Source organism: Nycticebus coucang, chromosome 21, assembly GCF_027406575.1.
Source record: "Nycticebus coucang isolate mNycCou1 chromosome 21, mNycCou1.pri, whole genome shotgun sequence".
In the NCBI taxonomy this organism is placed as follows: domain Eukaryota; kingdom Metazoa; phylum Chordata; class Mammalia; order Primates; family Lorisidae; genus Nycticebus; species Nycticebus coucang.
The window spans coordinates 28,931,363-28,958,120 of NC_069800.1; the positions used below are offsets into that span (position 1 = coordinate 28,931,363).

General features: G+C 39.1%; 1 protein-coding gene across 5 annotated transcripts in view; it reads right to left on the bottom strand.

Moving 5' to 3' along the window:
- Positions 1-26,758, bottom strand: part of PLCB1 (phospholipase C beta 1) — a 922,504-nt gene that overhangs the window by 562,851 nt on the left and 332,895 nt on the right. Inside the window, exon 1 of one of the 5 annotated variants that reach the window (XM_053573863.1) lies at positions 4,205-4,351. The exons of the other annotated variants lie outside the window; for them this stretch is intronic. The gene's annotated coding sequence lies outside the window, so the exon portion shown is untranslated. Of the gene's footprint in view, positions 1-4,204; positions 4,352-26,758 lie in introns of those variants that run through there. 5 annotated transcript variants of the gene reach the window in all.

Below are 26,758 nucleotides of genomic sequence, written 5' to 3' on the forward strand. Positions count from 1 at the left end.
ACCCAGAGCATGTTCCCAGGGTAAGGTGCAGGTGAGTGAAGGGATCCACAGACATCACTTGGGCAGATGAAAGAAACCCCTTTATTCTTTGTAGGGATAATATTATTCTCTCGGAGGCCTTTAAGAAGGCTTTCTCTTCCAGTATCCCCTGCGGGGGGACAGGAATCACACAAGTAATCTACAACTCACAAGTTCCATATTTGCTGTCATGGGATAGAATTCAAATGTTTCCCTTCTCATGTTTCTGAGAAATATTATATTTGTCAGAGATGCCAAACAAAAATCTAGATGGCGTCCACAGAAGCTCCTCACTTCCCCCACCACTTTTGTTCCCTACCATTTCTCAAAAAGCAACATGAACCACCTGAGTCCACTGGCATCTGCTTCCCTGCAATATCTAAACTCATTTTGAACAACGAGGCTTCCTATTCAATCTGCCACAATTCCTTCTTTTTTTTTTTTTTTTTTCAGTTTTTGGCCGGGGCAAGGTTTGAACCCACCACCTCCAGTATATGGGGCCGGCGCCCTACTCCTTAAGCCACAGGCGCCGCCCAAGACAGAGTCTCATTATGTCACCCTTGGTAGAGTGTCATGGTGTCAGAGCTCACAGCAACCTCAAACTCTTGGGCTTACTTAAGCAATTCTCTTGCCTTAGCCTCCTGAGTAGCTGGGACCACCGGCGCCTGTGACAATGCCTGGCTAGTTTTGGGTTGCAGTTGTCATTGTTGTTTAGCTGGCCTGGGACGGACTCGAACCCACCAGCCCCGGTGTATGTGGCTGGCGCCCTACTCACTAAGCTATGGACGCCAAGCCCATGGGTCCTTTCTCCTGGTTGCTTGCCTTTGTAGTTTAATGGGCATTCCTTTGGGATGGAGAATGCAAACAAGGAGTGAATAATTCTGCCCTATCTATTGATAGTGCAATTCTTTTTTTCCTGTGGTATTTTCTTTTATCTGACACAAATGTAAAAACCCTTACACTTGTCCTCAGATATTTTTAATTTCTTTTGGAGACTCAAGTCAAGGAGACTTTTGTCAAGAATATCCTGAATCATTTGGACCCAGGCTAGTTTTATCCTCCATTTAGACTCCAGCTGATGCTTGTACTGTATTCTTTCTTTTCTCTCTCTCTCTCTTTTATCAAAGTCTCCTCCTGTCACCCAGCCTAACTCCTAGGCTCAACTCTCCTCTGCCTCAGCCTCCCGAGTATCTGGGACTACAGGTGCCCACCACGATGCTCTGCTAATTTTTCTATTTTTAATAGAGATGGGGATCTCACTCTAGCTCAGGCTGGTCTGAACTCCTGAGCTTAAGGAATCCTCCTGCCTCACCCTCCCACCATGCCTGCCTGGTACCTGTATTTTTTAACACATCTAAGGCCACTTGTGATTAGAGAATAAGATTTCAAGGTTTAAACCTTCAAATCTGCAGAGACCAGGTTTCTATTTAGACTTTCTGCCAGGGATAATAAACTGGACTTTTAACTTCCATGAGTCTGTGCCATTAATATCTGGGTATGTTCAGATTTTTATTCTGAATTGTCATAAAGCCATCTTTTCTCCCACTTTTTGGCAGTTCTCATCCTCATTTAGTTTATTTTTTTTTCCTCTGTGGACTGAAGTTTTCAGCATATTATATGTGTGGGTGCACATATATACATACACATACATATATAAAAAGTATATATAAATTGTATATATTGGAGGTTTACCTCATGATGTTATAGTACATACACAGAAAGGAAAATGGTTGCTATTTTGAAGCATATTAACATATCTACTATCTCATATGCTTACTTTCATGTGTGTGTCTAACAATAACAGCTAAAATCAAATTAACAAAAATCCCCAATATTATACAATTTTGTCAGCTATATTCCTCCTGTGGCCCAGCCAATCTCTGGACTTGTTCATCCCATGTTTCTGCTGCTCTGTTGACTTTGACCTACATGCTCCCACTTCCTAAAGTTCTGCAGCTCCAACTGCAAAAGAAGCACTTGAACTTAAATTCCATTTTGCTTATCAATTTTCCATTTTGTGCCTTAAATGTGTGGTCTGCCCATGTACATGTACGTGTGTATGCAAAGAAACAAATGAGCAAAACTAGTTAGCTTGTTTGGTTTTCCACAAATACAGTAAAAATCACAATGTTATGGATTTTCTATTTTCTCAAACCCCACTGCAAAGAAACAGAACTTTTTCTTCCTTTAGGATTCTGATTTATTTTAAGCCCTGTCCAGAAACTACTGAGAAGTAGCACATGGCTCAGGGACTTGGCCCTCAGCAAAGAGCGATCCCAGGGCCGTGTTTCATTTTTCACCAATCGTTCTTCCGTATTTCAGGGAAAGAAGTCACATTTCATCATGTCCCATCTTTCCCACGAAGAAATGAAGCAGGGCTTCCCCTGCTCCTTTCAACTCAGCACAAAAGTAAATTCTGCTGACATCTCTGCCAGAAAAGTGTCACCGTAAAGCTCAGCATGAAGGAGGGGTGAGCCTAGACAGGTTTCCCCACCGCCAGCTGGAAGATACCAGAAAAATAAGTATTTTAGAAACAGCACAGAGATGCTCTCTCACAGACAAGTTTTCTCAAAACATTTTCTTTCTAAAACTGAATGTGGTGGAAACGTAACACTCTAGCGATGCTGATGGTGTGTATAGCTGGGAAATCTCCTCATTGTCTAGGGAGTTTAGATTCACCCCTTTCTGAGGCAAAGAATATGCAATTATCATATATGCTAAAGAGGGGAAAAACATTTCTTAAAAAAATAGTGGAATCAGTTTCTTGAAGAGTGATTAATTCACTTTAGAGTTATGCTACTCAGAGTGTAGTCCAGGGCAATACCTGGGGCCTACTTAGAGATACAATCTCAGGCCTTGTTCAGACCTGCTGAATTCAAATTGGCCTTTTAAAAGGCTCCCCAGAGGCCAGGTGTGGTGGCTCATAGCTGGGGCAAGTGGGAAGAGTGACCTGAGTAGGCATAGTGGGAACTTGAGAAATGAAGGCATGACTTCAGGGAGAGGCGAAGACAGACTGGCAACTCGAGATAGGAGAATGTCGGGAGAACTGACACAGCTAATAGCTGCAGCCAGCCACAGATCCATGGAAATATATTTATACAGTATCTTAACAAGATTTCATAAATCTTAAAACATGGAGTAGAGATCAAGCTTAAAGAGGAAAAACTGTGTGCTTGTCAATAACAAAGTATGCATGGGCTACCTGACTTGTGACAGGTGAAAATAATGTTGTTAAGGGAGGAGACGTAGTTGGGGGGTCACTCCCTGACCATTTCTCAGGCTTTGTGGGCCCTACCACTCACAGCCCGCTCCTCACAAGCCAGGTGTTGTGGTGGGCATCTGTAGTCCCAGCTTCTTGGAAGACTGAGGCAGGAGGATCACTTGAGCCAGGCTGACCCCACGGCACTCTAGCCCTGGCGACAGAGCTAAATGAATAAATAAATACATTAATGTCATCTCTAGGACACACTTTGATGTGGACACACTTTGTGGTTTGAGAAGCACTGTTGTACATGACTTGATTAGGTCTCTCTGAACATAGGTATTGTGGTGAAATACGCTTATGCACACTAATGCTATACTATCTTTGCTCACTTCAGTCTACAGAAATGATTTGGGGAAGGCAGAAGGCAGATCAGAGAGCTGATATATCTTAAGAAAAGAAAAAGAAACAGAAATGCAGGTCATAGGAGATGGGTGAAATAAATGAGACATGCCTTGGGTTGTATCAAAATTTTTTTTTCTATTTCTGGGCATCATGGAAGGTAGTGGCCAGCGGCCTGGAGAGAACATGTCCAAGTTTTCTTGTGGCTACTGTGATGCACACCTTGCCTGTGACACTCTGTCTGTGAGAAAGACCCACTGCAACAGGGATTACACCTGCGGTGCATCTTACAAGGGTACATGTGAAACTTAGTAAATATAGAATATTAAATGTCTTAACACAATAACTAAGAAAATGCCAGGAAGGCTATGTTTACCAGTGTGATGAAAATGTGTCAAACGGTCTATAAAACCAGTGTATCACATTAATGTACATGGCTATGATTTAATAAAAAAAAAAAAAAAACAGAAAGAAAGAAAAAGGAAATCCAAAGAGAATGGGAAAGACTAACATCGGAACTGGATGAGCAGGCCCAAAGACTGATTGGCAGGCCATATTTCAACAAGGAAAAATACTTCCTACCCCATTTTCTGCTACTCCTCCTGCAGAGGCAATGGTTCCATCTTGCCCCAAGTGGCTTATCTTATAACTCCTGGTGCTGGGAGTGAACCCTTGCTGTTCATTACTGCAGTCTGTGTGTCTGTGAAAGAGAGTTTTGTAGAGATAAACTGCAGACCAAACAAGGCCAGTAAGGAACTGTGAAATATAAGGAGTGATTGTGTGGGGGACCCTTCTGTCCTTCCAGCAGGCAGAATCTTTACTTTAAATCTGAGCTTTACTTTAAATCCTGGGTCTCAAGCTCTTGTGCACATATGTACACTCTCAAATTCAATTCATTTAGCTGAATATATATTTATTATACTTTATTAAGTATAAGATACTACAGGAAGTTATAAATGTTGAAAAGATAAGCATCATAAAGACCCCCATCTCATGGACTTTGAAGGCAATGCAGGGGGTGCATTGAAGGTCGAAACTTTTCTGCTGTTAATGTGACTTTTCTCTTGGTTATAATATACAATGCTTCATCTTAGGGGATCTACCATCCTAAAGGGAAAAAAGGTAAATTTAGCCTGATTAGATGGTATATGTAAAGTCTTCACTAAGCTTTTGAGTATTCTTAAAAGCAGACATTTTGTTTCTCTAGGACAAATAACATGTTAGTCTAGATATTGATAACTGAATCTCCTTTAGACTCTGAGACATGCTACATCCATTCAGATCTGAGAGCTATGTCCTGGCAGCTTCCTTTACTTGTAAGGCTCATGTCTCGTCTTCCTTAATCCTATCAAGCCAGATACCTCAGCCCCATAAGGTACTGACTTGTCATAATCACTATTTAAGGAAACGAGATTGTATTAAAGGGCTCATTTCTTTAAGAACTGGTTTTGTTTAAACATCAATAATTTATTAATTCATTCAACGTGTTCCTGTTCATCTACTGTGTGTGAGACACTCTCCTAGGATGTCTGGAGTACAATGAGGAACAGAACAGATGAGGAGTTCTTCATGTCTTGGGGCTCATGAAGTAGGTAGGTGGGTAATGACACTAACACCTAAAGAAATAATTCAAACTAGGATCATCTCAAATAGTGATGAGTAAGTTTCAAATGACAACAAATGGTGGCCATTCTATTCATCCAATAGATATGTACATAGTGTCTGCTGGATGCCAGGACCGTTCTAGATTCTTCACAAATAGTAAATTATTCCCGTGAAGAAAATGTTTTCATCATTGACACTTTACAGATAAAGAAACTAGTTCACAGAAAAGTCAAGTCATATGCCCTGGATCACCATGAATTAGCCCTAGATGTGAACCCAGACTGTCTGTATGCAGAGCCTGTGCCCCAAGCCTGTATGCCATGAGCATGGCTTCGCTGGAGAGCCAGCATTGCTGATTGACATGCCCATGAGGTCCCTGCAAACCAGTCTACAAAACATCCAATAAAAACTCCATATGCAAAGTGAAGGGCACTTATTTCCAAATGCATGTTTCCATCAAAGTACCTTGACAGCCCTCATTGCTGTATCTAATATCAGCTGTACTCAAATTTCATAAGACAAATGTTTTACTTTTTTATTTAGGTATAATCTTTATACAGTGAAATAGTACATAGACCTTAAGTGAATAACATACCGAGTTTGACAAATGTATAACCCCTATCAAGACACAGACCATGTCTGCTATCTCAGAAAGGGTCCTTATACCCCTTCGGAGTCAACTGCATACATTTTAGTTGTATCTGATAGAGATATTTCTATGGGCATTTTGCATAATGAGTAGTATTGAGATTCATCATAAATGTCTCACCTGTCAGAACAAACTGATAATTATACTTGAAAAGCTTGCTGCAATTCTGGACTGCCCTGCCCTTTTTGTGCATATGCAAATCTTTTTGAAGAGTTAGTCATGCTCTGATTTCTGCCAAATACATCTGCTTCTGTAAACTTCACCAGCTGACACCCCGCCTGGGAGAAGGCACAGGCTCCTTTGTCTAGCTGCTATTTGTAATCTAGAATTTCATCACTCACAGATCACTAAAGAAATGGAACAGGTTGTAAAGACTCACTCAGGCCTTGGAAAGACATCTCCCAGCATCACAGGGAAGCAGCACCAGCAGATACAGTTTGCAATTTGCAGATACAACATGCCTGCAGCTCTCAGATTGCTCACAATGCTGGGCAGGAGGGATTTCCCTGCAGGCGCCTTACTTAAATCAGCTTGAATACATGACCTGTGCCTACTTTAGTATGCATATTAAATCACCTGAGAACCTTGTTAAAATGCAGATTCTGATTTGACAAGTTTGGGACGGGGCCTAAGACCTTGCATTTCTAACAAGATGTTGGTGCTGTTCATCCAAGGACCAGAGGTTGAGTAGGAAGATACTAAGGGCAAACTCAGATTTGGATTAAACAGTTACAAGTGTGCAAAGTTTTGGGGGCATAAAAGGTATATCTGGCCAAAAAATTTGGGAATCCCTGGGTTAAACATAAAATGGTTTATTTAATGCAGGATTTATCAGAGCCTTGAGCACACTAATATATAGTCTTACTTTCCAAGAGAGCACTAAGGTTTCCTAATTGATTACATCACGGAACCCTTTTTCAGCAGAACATTTTATGGATCTGGGTGCTCTTCCAATAGGGTAAGCAGGTATTGGAGGTCTTTCTCAATCCTAAACTTGTTATTCTCAAGGGAATTCCTTTAGGGATTTGATCATCTATAAAATAAAACAAAACAACCACCACCAAAACAAAAACAAAAAACCTTCACGCAACAAAAACCAGACAATAACCACAATAAAATCCCCTTTCCACTGGTTTGTACTTATTTTTGCTTCTGTTTTCTGAAATAATAAACTCCACAAACTTTCTGAACAAGAAGCAAAGGTTGTATAATATTGGCAATTTGTTCCCTAAGGACTAGGTGAGGGGTACCTATGAAACCTTGTAACGTATCCACTGTCAAGGTAAGTTCATTATATCAATGAATCTCACAAATAATGGTAAGGTTCTGTGATTCATTTTCTCCACCTAACAGTGCCGTTCATTCTTCTCACCAGCCTAACTGTGGAAACTAAAGCCAGTGTCTTATTTCTGTCTGTTATATCCTTCCCTCAGTATGTCTCTTCCTCAGGACATACTTGTCTGACAGCTGAGTTTTTAAATTTCTTTTTCAGAAAAACAAAAATAGACTTTAAAACTACACACTTCCAGTAAACTTTAGAAATTCTGAATGGTACTGGCAGGTCTTTTCTTTCTGATTTGGAACTTTCTGTTACTCTCATAGCTACACTTGGTATCTCTGAAGCACAGACTTGCACCAAGCCATTCTCGTTTACTATCTCAGTGACTGAGCTGATGTACAAAGCCAAAGCTTTCAAATTTGTTTTTTAATTTTAAAATAATAACATTAAGAAAATGCCACGATAGCTATTCAGTAGATTCTTAAGGCTCTGAGATTTAATATTTATGGTTTTAAGTAATCCTAAATAAGCCTATGGCTCACAGAATGTTTAAAAATGACAAATTTGAGTTCCATCTCTTGCAAGGATCATAACCAGGAGCAGACCAGTAAAAGCGGCTTGCTGACCTGGCATCCCAATCCTGTGTCTGTCTATTTATTTTCATCTCAGTAATTTCAGGAGCTTCTCTCATTTTCATTAAAACCACAGGGCAGGGATTATTACCCATATTTTACAAGTAAGGGTATTAAGGGTTTCCTTTGTTGTAAAATTCTTACAATGACATGTCTTGGAAGTATCCTCAGAGCTGTCAAGACTCAGTCCTTTAATCAGAATTGCTGCTGTGATCTTACTGAATAATGGAACTTTGATGGGCATATTTCTAGTATGCAAATCCCTTTGTAATGATTTTGGATACAAACTGCTGCTCCTGGAGATATCCAAGGTCCACAAATCAAGGAAAAAACTACCACAACATTAAGACAACTAATGCAGTTATTTAAAAAAATTTAAATTTGACAAGCAGGCTGGACACATGAACATTTAAGTTGCAAAGAAACTAGACTTTTGAACAGCTACCCTGTTTCCCCGTTAAGGTGTGCTCCCAAAGATGTGCTAGGTCTTATTTTCAGGGGACGTCTTATCTTTCCTGTAAGTAGGTCTTATTTTCGGAGGATGTCTTATTTTCGGGAAAACAGGATAGTTTCATTTCCTACCACCGCCTCCACATAAAACCAGCACACTAAAGGTGTTCGCCACTTACAATGGGGTTATAACCCATCTTAAGTTGAAAATATCATACTTCTAAAACATATTTAGTACACCTAACCTATTGCACATCATAGCTTGGCCTAGCATGCCTGAAACGTGATCAGAACACTTGCATTAGTTTCTAGTTGGGCAAAGCCTTCCAGCACAAAGCCTAGTTGATAACAGTGTTGACTGTTACATGCCATTTATTGAATACTGCGCTGAAAGTGAAAAACAGAGTGGTTGCATGGGTACTCAAAGTACAGTTTCTACTGAAAATGTGTCACTTTCTCACTACTGTAAACTTGAAAAATTCATTAAGTCAAACCATCTACCCTAAATTGGGGACCATCTGCAATCATTCACATTTGCAGGTGCTTTTTATTGGTCAGGCACTGTCCTGGGCCTCTGGCTAAAGATACGTTTCTGAAAATATAAGCAGATTCAGTAAGAAGACAGTTCCCATGAAAAATGTACTTGCCTCATAAAAGTATTATAAAAGGGGTGGCGCCTGTGGCTATAAGGAGTAGGGTGCCAGCCCCATATGCTGGAGGTGGCGGGTTCAAACCCAGCCCCAGCCAGAAACTGCAAAAAAAAAAAAAAAAAAGGATTATAAAAGCTGTTAAACATTGTCAAAGTCAGCATTGAAAGTTTTGTTTCTGTTTTTTGTTTTGTTTTGCTTTGTTTTGAGTTTGTTAAGACAGAGTCTCACTCTGTTGCCCTGAGTAGAGTGCAGTAGCATCATCAAAGCTCACTGCAACCTCAAATTCTTGGGCTCAAGTGATCCTCTTGCCTCAGCCTCCAGAGTAGCTGGGACTACAGGCACCTACTCCAGTGCCCAACTAGTTTTTCCATTTTTAGTAGAGATAGGATCTCATTCTTGCTCAATCTGGTCTCAAACTCCTGAGCTCAGGCAATCCATCTACATTGGCCTTCAAGAGTGCTAGGATTACAGGCATGAGCTGCCACACCCAGCCTACATGTCTCATTCTACACATCAAAGATATGTTATGTGCAATTTTTCAATGATTAAGTAAACAAAAACTTCTAAAATATAGACATCTTACAATCATTGCTTATTCACATCAGTGTCAATGTTTAAATTTAGCATCTTTAATTTTCCACAGATCAGGGATGCTGACATAATCATTAGCTGTAATAATGATGTGGAAATTATATTCATGAGCTTTGGGGGAAACATACAAGAAATATTTCATGTTGATGGAATTTAAAAAACAATTCTCTTGGGACTCTAAGAAATCTCAGGGACACTCAAGACATTGGAGAAGGGATACCATTTCATCCAGAAGGGCCAATCCCTGTCCTGAATGGTTGGGTCAGAGTAAACAAAGTCATCAGTGTATTTGAGCCAATACCTGCCACTCAGGTACTTGGAAATTTTATGAAAATTAGATGTCACTAGATAAGAAATCCACAGGCAAAGTAGTGTCCCCATGAAAGTATGAAGATTTTGATTTTTCATTATAATTTTTCAAAACCTACATGATTACTTTGAAAAACAAAGAGAAAAAAGGCATAAGTAATTTATATTGAATGAATAATTTAACAAAGAAAAATAAAGAACAAAGAAAGCTTTCAGAAGGTGCTCTGTCAATAGAAAAAGGACTGTCGTTTTACTCAAAGCAATTTCAATAAAACAAGCAGTTACATATAATTGCGTATTCATTTCTAAACCTGTTTAGGGCGGATCTGCACCTTCTGAAGACATTCAAGCACAGGTGTATGTCATTGAGAGGGTGAAGGTGGGAGGTGCTGACAATCGGGGAGATGGCAGGTGCCAATGCAGCTGGCACATGATCGGGGACGCAGAGCCACTCAGAGTGGCATGGAATCAGGGTTTGTTACCGTGATTTCATCTTACGAAATTGTAGGAACTGGTGAAGAAGTCCACAGAAGATTGCTGTCATTGCATGCACTGGTGGGACTCAGATGACTAGAGGTAACCAAGGAGGAGAGAGGGAAGGCAAATGACCCAAAGTGTGACCCTTCCCACCTCTAACCTCAGCAGTTTAGTTGACCTGCAGAAGATGCTGGTGCCCTTCACTGGGAAAATGACCCCTGAGAGGCCTGGGACTCTTACAACCTGAAGAAAGAGACCCAGCCAGCGGTGGAAGGAGGCAGACAGCGGCCCCATGCCAGCCAGGCGAACCCAGATCAGCACCCCACTGTGTATAATGCTTGGGTGTGGTCTGGTTTCCCTATAGACAGATCTTCAGGGCCATTTCAGTTTGCATCAGGACACACTGCTAGGCTGAATTATCGTTCACAAATAAAAGATATACTCCTAGTGTCTGACCCATTGGATATTCTCTCCGAACATTTTCTGCTCATTCTGTCTCCTTACAAAACATATGGGACTCCACTGAGAACAGGAATTAAACTGTACATCACTTAGAGACTATGCTTAGAATTAGACTATGTATCATTCCATGAATACTTTTATTATGATATTATTGCCTTTGTTTTCTGTAGGATGAACCCCTCTAAGAAAGAAGGTGTTCTGTTCACTGCTGTAGTGTTTGTGCAAGGCACTCAACAAACCTTAGTAAGTGTAAGAATTTATTAAGACTTAAGGACACTGTTTTTATATAGAACTTAAAAAATGAACAAATGGGGCAATAGAATCCTAGTACTAAGATCAATTCTGGTTTTATACACACACACACACACAACACACACACACCCTCTGTGTATATTCAATATATATACAGATAACAAAAGATGAATACAAATCACATTCAAGCACCTCTTGGAGTTTCAGAATTCAACCATGACTTGAGTACTACAATTTTAATGCACTTTTTTCTTTCTTAAAATGTGCATTCATTTTTGACCCCTCTGTGCGTGTGTATATTTTCCAGTTTGTTTAGCTGTACGAGGACACCATAAAGGACCATATCCCTAAAGCCCTCTGCCTAGCACTCATGTTCTTCCCTGGCATTTGCAACTGTATCTTCTCTTATATTCTTGAATCAGGCTGCCTAGGCCTGATATGCAATGCCCCTAGAAGGGTCTCTAGGGAAAGCTCTCAGCCTTCAAATCTTGGCTGAAATCCTTCCATCTCTGAGCAAGTCATTACTCACCATAATAAATCCTGTCTCACATATCCATCCTCCTGAATATCTAAGGACTCTGTTTCCTCCAAGGCCTACCCACGTGGCTTTATGTAAACCATGGTCCCTTATAAACTTGTTTCACCTGTTCGGGGAACATATGCTGCCCACACACCACCACACAAAGGAACACTCAGCTGCTGAGGGTCAGTGAGCATAGCTGTGCACGCTCCACAGTCAGTGTGGTCGCACCGGTTGAATTTTGTGGGAGAGCCTGAAGAATTGTTTTATTTAGAAAAGGCAACATGATTGTATAGAACTAAATCTAATTTAATGTAATATTTTTACATCAAAAAGACTTTTTCTATAAATAAACTCTTAGCCGCTCCATCCAGAACTCACTGCACTGCATATGTATGTCAGTTGTCTAGCATCGTGTCTGAGGTAAACATACATGAACACACGCAAAGATCAAAAATAACCCTCATCACACCACGTAGTCTCGTCATTTTGTTTCTAAAAATAAACACCATCCAAGTACTCACAATCAAGTACTACCTTGAATGTAGACCTAGAGAAACAATGAGCCAAATGGAATTTCAAACAAACCATATCCATTCTGAGACAGATTATATAGCTCCTTGAAAACTTAAACTTTGTTTCTATGAATGACTAGAATAGATTTAAGCCTCATGTTAAGAATGCCAAATGCAAGATGGCAGCCGAGTAACAGCTTCCTTGCATCTGGGCACCGTGAGTCTGGGGAGATAGGACTCCAGGCATCTCTGGCTGGTGGGATCTGCCTATCATCACCCCTGAGAGGATACAGGGAGTCAGCGAGAGACTTCTGGACCCCAAGAGGAGGACTAAAATAGTGGTAAACCGGCAAGTGGTCGCTTGTGTTCAAGCCGTCTAAACCCGCCCGCAACTTCCACAGGCACGAGAACTTAAAGAGCAAGAGGAAGTGAAAGGAAAATTAGGGCAAGGAAACAGATAAAAGAAATCACTCATGAGGAAGAATCAGCAGAAAACTCCAGGCAACATGAAGAAACCAGTCCAGAACAACCCCGCCAAGGGACCATGAGGTAGCTACTGCAGAGGATTCCACCTATAAAGAAATGTTAGGAATGACAGAAAGGGAATTTAGAATACACATGTTGAAAACAATGAAAGAAATTATGGAAACAATGAAGGAAACTGCTAATAAAGTGGAAAATAACCAAAAGGAAATTCAAAAACAGAATCAAATAAGAGATGAACGACATGAAGACTATAGAAAGGATATAGCAGAGCTGAAGGAACTGAAACAGTCAATTAGGGAGCTTAAAGATGCAATGGAAAGTACCAGCAACAGGTTAGACCATGCAGAAGAAAGAATTTCAGAGGTAGAAGACAAAGTTTTTGAGATAACTCAGATAGTAAAAGAGGCAGAAAAGAAGAGAGAGAAAGCAGAACGTTCACTGTCAGAATTATGGGACTTTATGAAGCGTTCCAACATACGAGTTATAGGAATTCCAGAAGGGGAAGAAGAATGCCCCAGAGGAATGGAAGCCATACTAGAGAATATTATAAAAGAAAATTTCCCAAATATCACCAAAGATTCTGACACACTGCTTTCAGAGGGCTATCGGACCCCAGGTCGCCTCAACTCTAACCGAGCTTCTCCAAGACACATCGTAATGAAACTGTCCAAAGTCAAGACAAAAGAAAAGATTCTGCAAGCTGCCAGGAGTAAGCGCCAGTTGACCTACAGGGGCAAATCCATCAGAGTGACCGCAGACTTCTCTAATGAAACTTTCCAAGCAAGAAGACAATGGTCATCTACCTTTAATCTACTTAAACAGAACAATTTCCAGCCCAGAATTCTGTACCCTGCTAAGCTAAGCTTCAAAATTGATAGAGAAATCAAATCATTTACAGATCTACAAACACTGAGGAAATTCGCCACAACAAGACCAGCTCTACAGGAAATACTTCAACCTGTTCTGCACACTGACCACCACAATGGATCAGCAGCAAAGTACGAACTCAGAAATTAAAGGACAGAACCAAACCTCCACACTGATGCAAAAGATAAAACTAAGCAATGGACTCTCACAAAATAAGACGAATAGAATACTACCACTCTTATCAATTATCTCAATAAATGTTAATGGCTTGAATTCCCCACTGAAGAGACATAGATTGGTTGACTGGATTAAAAAACACAAGCCATCCATTTGCTGTCTACAAGAAACACACCTGGCTTCAAAAGACAAATTAAAGCTCCGAGTCAAGGGTTGGAAGACAATTTTTCAGGCAAATGGAATTCAGAAGAAAAGAGGAGTTGCAATCTTATTTTCAGATACATGTGGATTTAAAGCAACTAAAGTCAAAAAAGACAAAGATGCTCACTTTATATTGGTCAAGGGAAAAATACAACAAGAAGACATTTCAATTCTAAATATTTATGCACCCAATTAAAATGCTCCCAGATTCTTGAAACAGACCTTACTCAGTCTGAGCAATATGATATCTGATAATACCAAAATAACAGGGGACCTTAACACTCCTCTTACAGAGCTGGACAGATCCTCTAAACAGAAATTAAACAAGGATATAAGAGATTTAAATGAGACCCTAGAACAACTGTGCTTGATAGACGCATATAGAACACTCCATCCCAAAGATAAAGAGTATACATTCTTCTCATGACCCCATGGAACATTCTCCAAAATTGATCATATCCTGGGACACAAAACAAATATCAACAGAATCAAAAGAATTGAAATTTTACCTTGTGTCTTCTCAGACCATAAGGCACTAAAGGTGGAACTCAACTCTAACAAAAATGCTCGATCCCACCCAAAGGCATGGAAATTAAACAATCTTCTGTTGAATAACAGATGGGTACAGGAAGAAATAAAACAGGAAATCATTAACTTCCTTGAGCATAACAACAATGAAGACACAAGCTACCAAAACATGTGGGATACTGCAAAAGCAGTGTTGAGAGGAAAATTCATCGCTTTAGATGCCTACATTCGAAAAACAGAAAGAGAGCACATCAACAATCTCACAAGAGATCTTATGGAATTGGAAAAAGAAGAACAATCTAAGCCTAAACTCAGTAGAAGAAAAGAAATATCCAAAATCAAATCAGAGATCAATGAAATTGAAAACAAAAGAATCATTCAGAAAATTAATGAAACAAGGAGTTGGTTTTTTGAAAAAATAAATAAAATAGATAAACCATTGGCCAGACTAACGAGGAACAGAAAAGTAAAATCTCTAATAACCTCAATCAGAAATGATAAAGGGGAAATAACAACTGATCCCACAGAGATACAAGAGATCATCTCTGAATACTACCAGAAACTATGCCCAGAAATTTGACAATGTGAAAGAAATGGATAAATATTTGGAATCACACCCTCTCCCAAGACTTAGCCAGGAAGAAATAGAGCTCATGAACAGACCAATTTCAAGCACTGAGATCAAAGAAACAATAAAAAATCTTCCAACCAAAAAATGCCCTGGTCCAAATGGCTTCACACCAGAATTCTATCAAACCTTCAAAGAAGAGCTTATTCCTGTACTGCAGAAATTATTGAAAAAATTGAGGAAGAAGGAATCTTCCCCAACACATTCTATGAAGCAAACATCACCCTGATACCAAAACCAGGAAAAGGCCTAAACAAAAAGGAGAATTTCAGACCAATCTCACTCATGAATATAGATGCAAAAATTCTCAACAAAATCCTAGCCAATAGATTACAGCTTATCATTAAAAAAGTCATTCATCATAATCAAGTAGGCTTCATCCCAGGGATGCAAGGCTGGTTTAACATACGCAAGTCCATAAACGTTATCCACCATATTAACAGAGGCAAAAATAAAGATCACATGATCCTCTCAATAGATGCAAAAAAAGCATTTGATAAAATCCAGCATCCTTTTCTAATTAGAACACTGAAGAGTATAGGCATAGGTGGCACATTTCTTAAACTGATTGAAGCTATCTATGACAAACCCACAGCCAATATTTTACTGAATGGAGTAAAACTGAAAGCTTTTCCTCTTAGAACTGGAACCAGACAAGGTTGTCCTCTGTCACCTTTACTATTCAACATAGTGCTGGAAGTTCTAGCCAATACAATTAGGCAAGACAAGGAAATAAAGGGAATCCAAATGGGAGCAGAGGAGGTCAAACTCTCCCTCTTTGCTGACGACATGATCTTATACTTAGAGAACCCCAAAGACTCAACCACAAGACTCCTAGAAGTCATCAAAAAATACAGTAATGTTTCAGGATATAAAATCAATGTCCACAAGTCAGTAGCCTTTGTGTACACCAATAACAGTCAAGATGAGAAGCTAATTAAGGACACAACTCCCTTCACCATAGTTTCAAAGAAAATGAAATACCTAGGAATATACCTAACGAAGGAGGTGAAGGACCTCTATAAAGAAAACTATGAAATCCTCAGAAAGGAAATAGCAGAGGATATTAACAAATGGAAGAACATACCATGCTCATGGATGGGAAGAATCAACATTGTTAAAATGTCTATACTTCCCAAAGCAATCTACCTATTCAATGCCATTCCTATCAAAATACCAACATCGTACTTTCAAGATTTGGAAAAAATGATTCTGCGTTTTGTATGGAACCGGAAAAAACCCCGTATAGCTAAGGCAGTTCTCTGTAACAAAAATAAAGCTGGGGGCATCAGCATACCAGACTTTAGTCTGTACTACAAAGCCATAGTGTTCAAGACAGCATGGTACTGGCACAAAAACAGAGACATAGACACTTGGAATCGAATTGAAAACCAAGAAATGAAACTAACATTTTACAACCACGTAATCTTTGATAAACCAAACAAGAACATACCTTGGGGGAAAGACTCCCTATTCAATAAATGGTGTTGGGAGAACTGGATGTCTACATGTAAAAGACTGAAACTGGACCCACACCTTTCCCCACTCACAAAAATTGATTCAAGATGGATGAAGGACTTAAATTTAAGGCATGAAACAATAAAAATCCTCCAAGAAAGCATAGGAAAAACACTGGAAGATATTGGCCTGGGGAAAGACTTCATGAAGAAGACTGCCATGGCAATTGCAACAACAACAAAAATAAACAGATGGGACTTCATTAAACTGAAAAGCTTCTGTACAGCTAAGGAGACAATAACCAAAGCAAAGAGACAACCTACACAATGGGAAAGGATATTTGCATATTTTGAATCAGACAAAAGCTTGATAACTAGGATCTATAGAGAACTCAAATTAATCCACGTGAAAAAAGCCAACAATCCCATATATCAATGGGCAAGAGACATGAATAGAACTTTCTCTAAAGACGACAGATGAATGGCTAACAAACACATGAAAAAATGTTCATCATCTCTATATATTAGAGAAATGCAAATCAAAACAACCCTGAGATATCATCTAACCCCAGTGAGAATGGCCCACATCACAAAATCTCAAAACTGCAGATGCTGGCATGGATGTGGAGAGAATGGAACACTTCTACACTGTTGGTGGGACTGCAAATTAGTACAACCTTTCTGGAAGGAAGTATGGAGAAACCTCAAAGCACTCAAGCTAGACCTCCCATTTGATCCTGCAATCCCATTACTGGGCATCTACCCAGAAGGAAAAAAAAATCCTTTTCTCATAAGGACACTTGTAGTAGACTGTTTATTGCAGCTCAATTTACAATCGCCAAAATGTGGAAACAGTCTAAATGCCCACCAACCCAGGAATGGATTAACAAGCTGTGGTATATGTATACCATGGAATACTATTCAGCCATTAAGAAAAATGGAGACTTTACATCCTTCGTATTAACCTGGATGGACGTGGAAGACATTATTCTTAGTAAAGCATCACAAAAATGGAGAAGCATGAATCCTACGTACTCAATTTTGATATGAGGACAATTAATGACATTTATGGTTATGGGGGGGAAATAGAAAGAGGGAAGGAGGGAGGGGGGTGGGGCCTTGGTGTGTGTCACACTTTATGGGGGCAAGACATGATTGCAAGAGGGACTTTACCTAACAATTGCAATCAGTGTAACCTGGTTTATTGTACCCTCAATGAATCCCCAACAATAAAAAAAAAAAAAAAGAATGCCAAATGCTGGAATCCACTTTGTACAGGGAAATGTGGTTCTCCCTTAGCTAGAAGTTGTTAATATTAGGCTCATGGATGGACCAGGTGGCATGTGATTGCCGAGAAGGTCAGTAGATACAATGACATATGCATGTTCCTGGATAGAAGTTTTGTAACTTTCTGGATGAAAACTTTATTCATAAATGTTTTGTAATTTTAATTAATTTCACTAATGGGGAAGAGAGTGGTTAGCTGCTGAGGCTTGAGAATGGGAGATCACATTTAGAGAGTGGGGACAAGGGAAGGTCTCAGGTAGAACCTACAAAATTGACCAACTATAAGATACATCAGATGTTTTAATAAAATGATTCTCAAATCAGTATAATATAAAAAAAAAAGAAAAATAACCTACAGGTTATTTTTGATATTTTAGAGGAAAGGGGTAGGGGGAGAGAGAGAGAAAAAGCACACTTCAGAAAAAAAAAAGAAATAGAGATGCAAGCACTGGTGAGGAAAAGTGCAGAAGGATACTGGCATTAGAACAGGGAATAACCTCCGTGATTATGATGTCCAATCCCCCTACCTATTATACTCCGTGGCCCAGAGCAATCTCCCTAGCCAAATAGTTGACCAACAGCAAACTGTGACAAGATTCTTAGTGCCGTGGTTCTTAGTTCTCAGGCTCCAACAGTCCTTGGAATCTTTCTGCCCCACATTACAGCTAGTGTCCAAGTACATAAGAGAATTCTGTTATGGCATAGAACACCCTGTTGGTGCCTCCTAGGTGAGGACTCCTGTAGCTTAGATGGACACTTCCCACACATGCTGGTGTCTTCCTCCCCTAAGCAGCCTCAGTCGTGCAAATAGCCTCCACTGAACACCTGTTGCCCACATGAGGACCCACTCCTCAACATGCCCTTTACTGACCTTCCTCCCACCTCTGCTTTACTTTTCCTACTCTACTCACTATGGTTTCCTAGGATCACTTCCAAATAAAGTCCTTGTCTCAGAGTCACCTTTTGCAAGACTCCAGATCAAGACCTATGGACAGGGCTCAAATGCCATCAACTATCCAACATAATTTCCCAGTTCTAGTTCTTTATAACATTTCTTTCCTTTAAAATTTTTTAATGATTTTTTTTTTAAATTAGGTGCCAAGAAAGAACCCAGTAATCTGTCAGTTTCCTTCCTTTCCATTCACTGCAGAGAAATAAAGCACATCATCTGATTTCAACAAGAGAGGCTCCATTACCCTCAGATAGCATCTACCTAGTAAGAACTCTGTTTCATGAATGGAGGAATCAATAGATCAATCAATGAGGTAACTTTTGTTCGTCTTTGGAAAAGATTTAAACAGTAAGAAGTTTATGCATTATTATGACTCACTCTCCTTGCATCAAATACTCTTCAGTGGATAAAATGAATACATTGCTAATGTTCACTAGCCCATAATTGACACAGAGTATTCCCAGCTTTTCTGAATGGGTGAGTATTAGCAAGTAAAAACTTCTCTAAGGGCATTCAGTGCCTCTGGAACCTTCAGGAGCCTACTACTTGCCCAGGGATCTAGTCAAAATGCATGTTCTGAATTTAAGAGTCTACAATTCTAATAAACTCCCAAATGATGCTAAAGCTACTGGTGTGAAGAAGACACTTTGAGAGAAGTAAGGCTGTGAACATATGCTGTCTGGTAAGGCAGCCACTAGCCACACATGGCTATTTAAATTTAAAATTAAATAAAATCAGAAATTTAGTTCCTCAATCACATTAATCAGGTTCCTCAATCACATTAATCACTGAGTAGCTACATACAGCTGGTGACTATCATAGAGATAGTCATAGACATAGCAACATAGATGTGAGATACTTCTAGCAGTGAGGAAAATTTTATTAGATTATTTTAAACATTGGGGAGATCATATCAAATAATATTTTATGTTTCTCTGATTTTTGATTGCTTTAATATTTCCTTTTTACTTTCCTTATTCTCCACCCCTGTCCAATACCTCACATTATCTTTCTAGAGACTTTTCTTCTCTTATACACGCATACAGGATTCTGAAATGGGGGCAAGATGAGAGCCTAAGATACATTTCTTAGGCTCATTTCTTCTAAAATAATTAGTTGAAGCTCCATGGGTCATCAAAACAATGTGCTAGGGGGAGGTGCACGGTGGCTCACGCCTGTAATCCTAGCACTCACGGTTTGCTTGAGCTCAGGAATTCAAGACCAGCCTGAGCCAGAACAAGACCCATCTCTAAAAATAACTGAGCATATGGTAGTCACCTATAGTCCCAGCTACTCAGGAGGCTGAAGCAAGAGGATCTCTTGAGCCCAAGAATTTGAGGTTGCTATCATCTGTAACACCATGGCACTCAACCCCAGGGCAACCAAGTGAGACTGTGTCAACAAACAAACAACAAAAACAACAACAACAAAAAAAAACAATGTGCCCTTCCTAACTCTCTTTATTTCCTGTCTGGTTTTGGGAGATTTGGTAAATAATAATAAATATTAAGAGATGGTTGGGGTGAATGCATTGAATTATATACAAACTTGAATGTCCTCTTGGCTCAGTACACTAACTATGGCAATAATCTTTCTCAATTTTATGGACTAAAATAAAAATATGTACAGGTATCACACACTCCTTAGTATCAAGATTGAAAAAACAGAGTTGTTCTTTATAATTAAAAACAGATTTCTTGGTTTCTTGGCCTAAGAGTGCTCTGCATGAAGGTGATAGTTTGTATTGACTCACTCAGTCATTTTTCTTTCCAGTAGCTGAAAATGCCTCAGAAATAAAACATTTGTGTTCTTCCTAATTAATTTGTTAGAGTCTCCAGAAGTCAGGGCGGGGTATATGATAAAAATCTTCATGGAAAATTAAGATATACTCGAAGATCAAATACAATGGGAATTGCTTGATTATAATTAAATGCAATTCAGTTTAGAAAACTACAGTTGATGACAGAATACACTGCAGGCAGCACTTTCTGCGGAAGGAAAAAGAAATGGCATTGGTTCAACCCTCCTAGCGGTTAAGTTTTTAAATCTAATTTGAGACAGAGAAAGCCGCAAAAAATATAAGATTCAGAATATGTTAAAATGTTTCTGATACTGTAAAGAGAGAAGGATCCAGAATTGAACTATCTCTTGGGTATTCTTCCCCTCTGTGGAAAATAGCAGTGAAGCCGTCTGATGTTAGTTTTTTCACATGTAACTAGGGTCTCTGAAAAGTAGCATCTACTGATTGAGTCAAGGCCAAGATCTGTAGCAATTCAACAGAACATTGGCTTAATTTGATGTTTGATAAACTTTGTGCACATTGATTATCAGTGTAGAAGATCCTCAGATTTTAAAGTGCCTTTCCTTACTTAAACAGACAACTTGAAAGAGAAAAATCTGGGCAGTTCACTATTCTATGTTCTTATTTTTAAGTATAAGTTTTTCCGAAAAAAAGAAATCTGGAAGACCCTCCATTTACTGAGAGTTTATCGTGGCAGCACACACTACCTTTGTCAGTGAGAAGAACTCAAGTAATATCCGACCATTTTATACAACAGGATTAAAATAGAATAAGGCAACATTTTATTGTATGACTTTTATTTCAGAGTTCAAAAAGATGCAATATTAAAATTATGCAAGTTTTTTGTTTTGTTTTTTTTTTAGATAGAATCTCACTATATTGCCCTCGATAGAGTGCTGTGGTGTCACAGCTCACAGCAACCTCAAACTCTTGGGCTTAAGAGATTCTCTTGTCTCAGCCTCACAGGTAGCTGGGACCACAGGCACCCACCACAATGCCCAGCTATTTTTTGTTGCAGCTGTTCTGGTTGTTTAGCTGGCCCCAGGCCAGTTTCGAACCTGCCAGCCTCAATGTATATGGCTGGCTCTGTAACCACTGTGCTACAGGCATCGAGCCAAAATTATGCAAGTTTTTAGAAATCAAATCCATAAATATATATTAAAATTTTATATAAAATGTTTTATTTAATAGGTACTAAAATGGTACTTATGAAACAAAATAAGCTTTAATATTTCTGTAATTATCAATAGAATTTAGTCAAAGTCTTTATCAAAGAAAACAAATATTAGAGCTGAAATTGCCCAATTTGATCCATTTCATTAGGCAAATTACCACTAAATGTGTACATTTAGATTTTTTTTTCTTTTCTTGGTCACAAATGATGACTGTAAAAATTTTAGAAAATATTAAAATGCATAAGAAAGAAAAGTCCCTCATTCTATCAAGATCTAAATATAGGCACAATTGACAAAATTGACAAGCTAAATGTGTTTTCTCCTTTTCTTCTTCTTCTTTTTTTTTTTTGCAAAGTAAGTCCAAATATAGTACATCCAAAGTTTGAGGAAATTCCTCAAACTTTTGGGCTCAAGTGATCCTTTTGCAAAGTACATCCAAATACAGATGTGTCTGGTTTTTAAAAATCAAGGTTAAACTGAGTAGCTACAAGGACAACCAGATAGACACCTACAGTCAATAGCCATAATCTTTATAATCTTATCATCTTTATGCATTGCCCTTCATATATGCTACCTCATGAATCTTCACAGTCATAGTGTTACATCTGCTTTACAGATGAGGAAGCACGGGAGGCTAAACAGGGGGGCCTGTGTTCTCCATTAGACTATAAAATCCTAGAAAGCAAGGTCTGGATAGTTACTCATCTCTGACTTCCTGCTTCTCTTCCTGCATAATTTGATCACATCTTAGATAATGAATACAGACCTGTTATTGAGATAGAAGAGGAAAAGGGTGTCTTCTTGAGTGGAGAATGGAATTATTGTTCTCATCCTTCACTCTGGAACCCCACAGGGGGGTCAGGTAAGTGGTGTTGTATACCTCCCTGCCCCACTCACTTTCTGTCTGGCTGTGTGACGGTTTTAGCCAACAGGATCTAACCAGATCTAACCCAAAGCCTTAACAGGCAGGGAGCATTTTGTGCATCTATTCAACTTCCTGGCATTGTCATGGAAATAACAGCCTCAAGCAGTACTGAGTCAAGGATATTATGGAAATTAGAAGTGAAAATCTGAACCTATTTTGAAGTTTGGAGCCAAACTCAGCTAACACACAGCATAACTCAACATAAAAGGGCTGATATAACAAAGCATGCCATATGTGCCTGTATAAGAAAATAAATGCATGTTGTTATAAATGAGTGGGTGGGGTGTTTGTTATTCAGCTTTATTACAGCAATGACTAATACACCTTGCGATATATTTATTGGCAGGTAATAACCATGGTAAGCTGACCCATGATTTTCATTCTTTTTTGTGACACAGTCTCACTCTGTAGTCTAGAGTGCTATGGTGTCGTAGCTCACAGCAACCTTAAACTGTTGGGCTGAAGTGATCCTTTGCCTCAGCTTCCCCAGTAACTGGGACTAAAGGTACCTAACACAATGCCTGGCTAGTTTTTCTATTTTAGTGGAGACAGAGTCTTGTTTTTGTTCAGGCAGGTCTTGAACTCTTTATCTCAGGTGATCCACCTGCTTGGCCTCCCAGAGTGTTAAGATTACAGGCATGAGCCACTGCATCTGGCCCAATTTTCTTATTTGTATTTGCCAGTTTCTTTGACGAGGAAATTGTCATTGTACTTGACAAGGCCATGAAGGAAGATACCTCTGGTGGCAAATCCACATATTATTTTGTTAATAAAATCTTCTGTATAGACTCAGATAGTATAACTATAGAAATGGAAAACACTATCTCTGAATGTGTTTCCCAAACAATGTGTGTAATAGTACCTGAAAACAGCAGCACATTAGAAGTCTTCATTCTTTTATTGGTCAAATAAATACTAAAAGGACAAATTTATGATAAGCTGACAACAAGCTGTAATTTTTAAAGACACACCTCTAAATGTTTTACTGTTGTTTTAGAGTAGCACTAGCCAAAAGAACTAGAATGGGAGCCATATGAATAATTTTGAGTTTCCTAATAGCCCCATTTAAAGAATTGGTAAAAAGACACAGGTGAAATTAATTTTAATGCCATATTTTACTTAATATTTCTAAAATATTATTTGAATCTGTTATTAATGTGTAAAACTACTAATGATACATTTTGCATTCCTTTTTTCTTTTTTTATTTATTTTTTATTTTTTATATTTTTTTTTATTAAATCATAGCTGTGTACATTGATATGGTCATGGGGCATCATTCACTAGCTTCACAGACCGTTTGACACATTTTCATCACACTGGTTAACACAGCCTTCCTGGCATTCTCTCAGTTACTGTGCCAAGACACTTAACATTCCACATTTACCAAGTTTCACATATATCCTTGTAAAATGCACCGCCGGTGTAATCCCACCAATCCCCTTCCCTCTACCAACCTCCCCCCTCCCTCCCCTCCCTTTCCCCCTTCCTCCCCTCCCTTTCCCCCTTCCCCCTATTCTTAGGTTGTAACTGGGTTATAGCTTTCATGTGAAAACCCTAAATTAGTTTCATAGTAGGGCTGAGTACATTGGGTCCTTTTTCTTCCATTCTTGAGATACTTTACTAAGAAGAATATGTTCCAGCTCCATCCATGTAAACATGAAAGAGGTAAAGTCTCCATCTTTCTTTAAGGCTGCATAATATTCCAAGGTGTACATATACCACAATTTATTAATCCATTCATGGATCGATGAGCACTTGGGCATTTTCCATGACTTAGCAATTATGAATAGGGCTGCAATAAACATTCTGGTACAAATATCTTTGTTATGATGTGATTTTTGGTCTTCGGGGTATACGCCCAGTAGAGGGATTACAGGATTAAATGGCAGATCTATTTTTAGATTTCTAAGTGTTCTCCATTCCTCTTTCCAAAAGGAATGCATTAATTTGCATTCCCACCAGCAGTGCAGAAGTGTTCCCTTTTCTTTACATCCGCGCCAACATCTCTGGTCTTGGGATTTTGTGATATGGGCTAATCTTTTTTTTTTTTTTTTGTGGTTTTTGGCCAGGGCTGGGTTTAGAACCCACCACCTCCGGCATATGGGACTGGCGCCCTACTCATTGAGCCACAGCACCACCCGATATGGGCTAATCTTACTGGAGTTAGATGATATCTCAAAGTAGTTTGATTTGCATTTCTCTGATGATTAAAGATGATGAGCAATTTTTCATATGTCTGAAGGCCGCGCACCTGTCTTCTTCAGAGAAGTTTCTCTTCAAATCCCTTGCCCAGCCTGTGATAGGATCCCTTGTTCTTTTCTTGCTAATGTGTTTGAGTTCTCTGTGGATTCTGGTTATTAAACATTTCTCGGAGACATAACCTGCAAACATCTTCTCCCATTCAGAGGGCTGTTTGCTTGCTTTACTTACTGTGTTCTTGGCTGTGCAGAAGCTTTTTAGTTTGATCAAGTCCCAGTAGTGTATTTTTGAAGCTGCTTCAATTGCCCAGGGGGTCCTCCTCATAAAATACTCACCCAGACCGATTTCTTCAAGGGTTTTCCCTGCACTCTCCTCTAGTATTTTTATAGTTTCATGTCTTAAGTTTCAATCTTTTATCCAGTGAGAGTCTATCTTAGTTAATGGTGAAAGGTGTGGGTCCAGTTTCAGTCTTCTGCAGGTTGCCAGCCAGTTCACCCAGCACCCTATTGTTAAATAGGGAATCTTTTCCCCACTGAATGTTTTTAATTGGCTTGTCAAAGATCAAATAACGGTAAGTAGCTGGATTCATCTCTTGGTTCTGTATTCTGTTCCAGACATCTACTTCTCTGTTTTTGTGCCAATACCATGCTGTTTTGATCACTATCGATTTGTAGTATAGTCTGAGGTCTGGTAGCGTAATTCCTCCTGCTTTGTTTTTATTTCTGAGTAATGTCTTGGCTATTTGAGGTTTTTTCTGATTCCATATAAAAAGAAGTATTGTTTTTTCAATATCTTTAAAGTATGACAGTGGAGCTTTAATAGGGATTGCAATGAAATTATATATTGCTTTGGGTAGTATGGACATTTTAACAATGTTGATTCTTCTCGGCCATGACCATGGTATATTTTTCCATTTGTTAACATTTTCAGCTATTTCTTTTCTTAGAGTTTCATCGTTGTCTTTATAGAGATCTTTCACGTCCTTTGTTAGATAAATTCCCAAATATTTCATCTTCTTTGGCACTACTGTGAATGGGATAGAGTCCTTAACAGTTTTTTCAACTTGACTATTGTTGGTATATATAAAGGCTACCGATTTATGTATGTTGATTTTGTAACCTGAGACATTGCTGTATTCCTTGATCACTTCTAAGAGTTTTGTAGTAGAGTCCCTAGTGTTTTCCAGGTATACAATCATATCGTCTGCGAAGAGCGAAAGTTTGATCTCTTCTGACCCTATATGGATACCCTTGATTGCCTTTTCTTCCCTAATTGCCGTGGCTAAAACTTCCATTACAATGTTAAAAAGCAATGGAGACAATGGGCAGCCTTGTCTGGTTCCTGATCTGAGTGGAAACGATTCCAATTTAACTCCATTCAATATGATATTGACTGTGGGTTTGCTGTAGATGGCCTCCATCAGTTTAAGAAATGTCCCTTCTTTTTTTTTTTTTTTTTTTGTAGAGACAGAGTCTAACTTTATGGCCCTCAGTAGAGTGCCGTGGCATCACACAGCTCACAGCAACCTCCAACTCCAGGGCTTAAGCGATTCACTTGCCTCAGCCTCCCGAGTAGCTGGGACTAAAGGCGCCCACCACAACGCCCGGCTAAGAAATGTCCCTTCTATACTGATTTTCTTAAGTGTTCTGATCATGAAGGGATGCTGGATATTATCAAAAGCTTTTTCTGCATCGATCAAGAGAATCATATGGTCTTTGTTTTTTAATTTGTTTATGTGCTGGATTACATTTATAGATTTACGGATATTGAACCAGCCTTGAGACCCTGGGATAAAACCGACTTGGTCATGATGTATAATTTGTTTGATGTGTTGCTGGATTCTGTTTGTTAGGATCTTGTTGAATATTTTTGCATCTATATTCATTATTGATATTGGTCTATAATTTGCTTTTCTTGTTGGGTCTTTTCCTGGTTTGGGGATCAGGATGATGTTTGCTTCATAGAATGTGTTGGGTAGTCTTCCTTCTTTTTCTACCTTTTGGAACAGGTTGAGTAATATAGGTACTAATTCCTCTTTAAAGGTTTGGTAGAATTCTGACG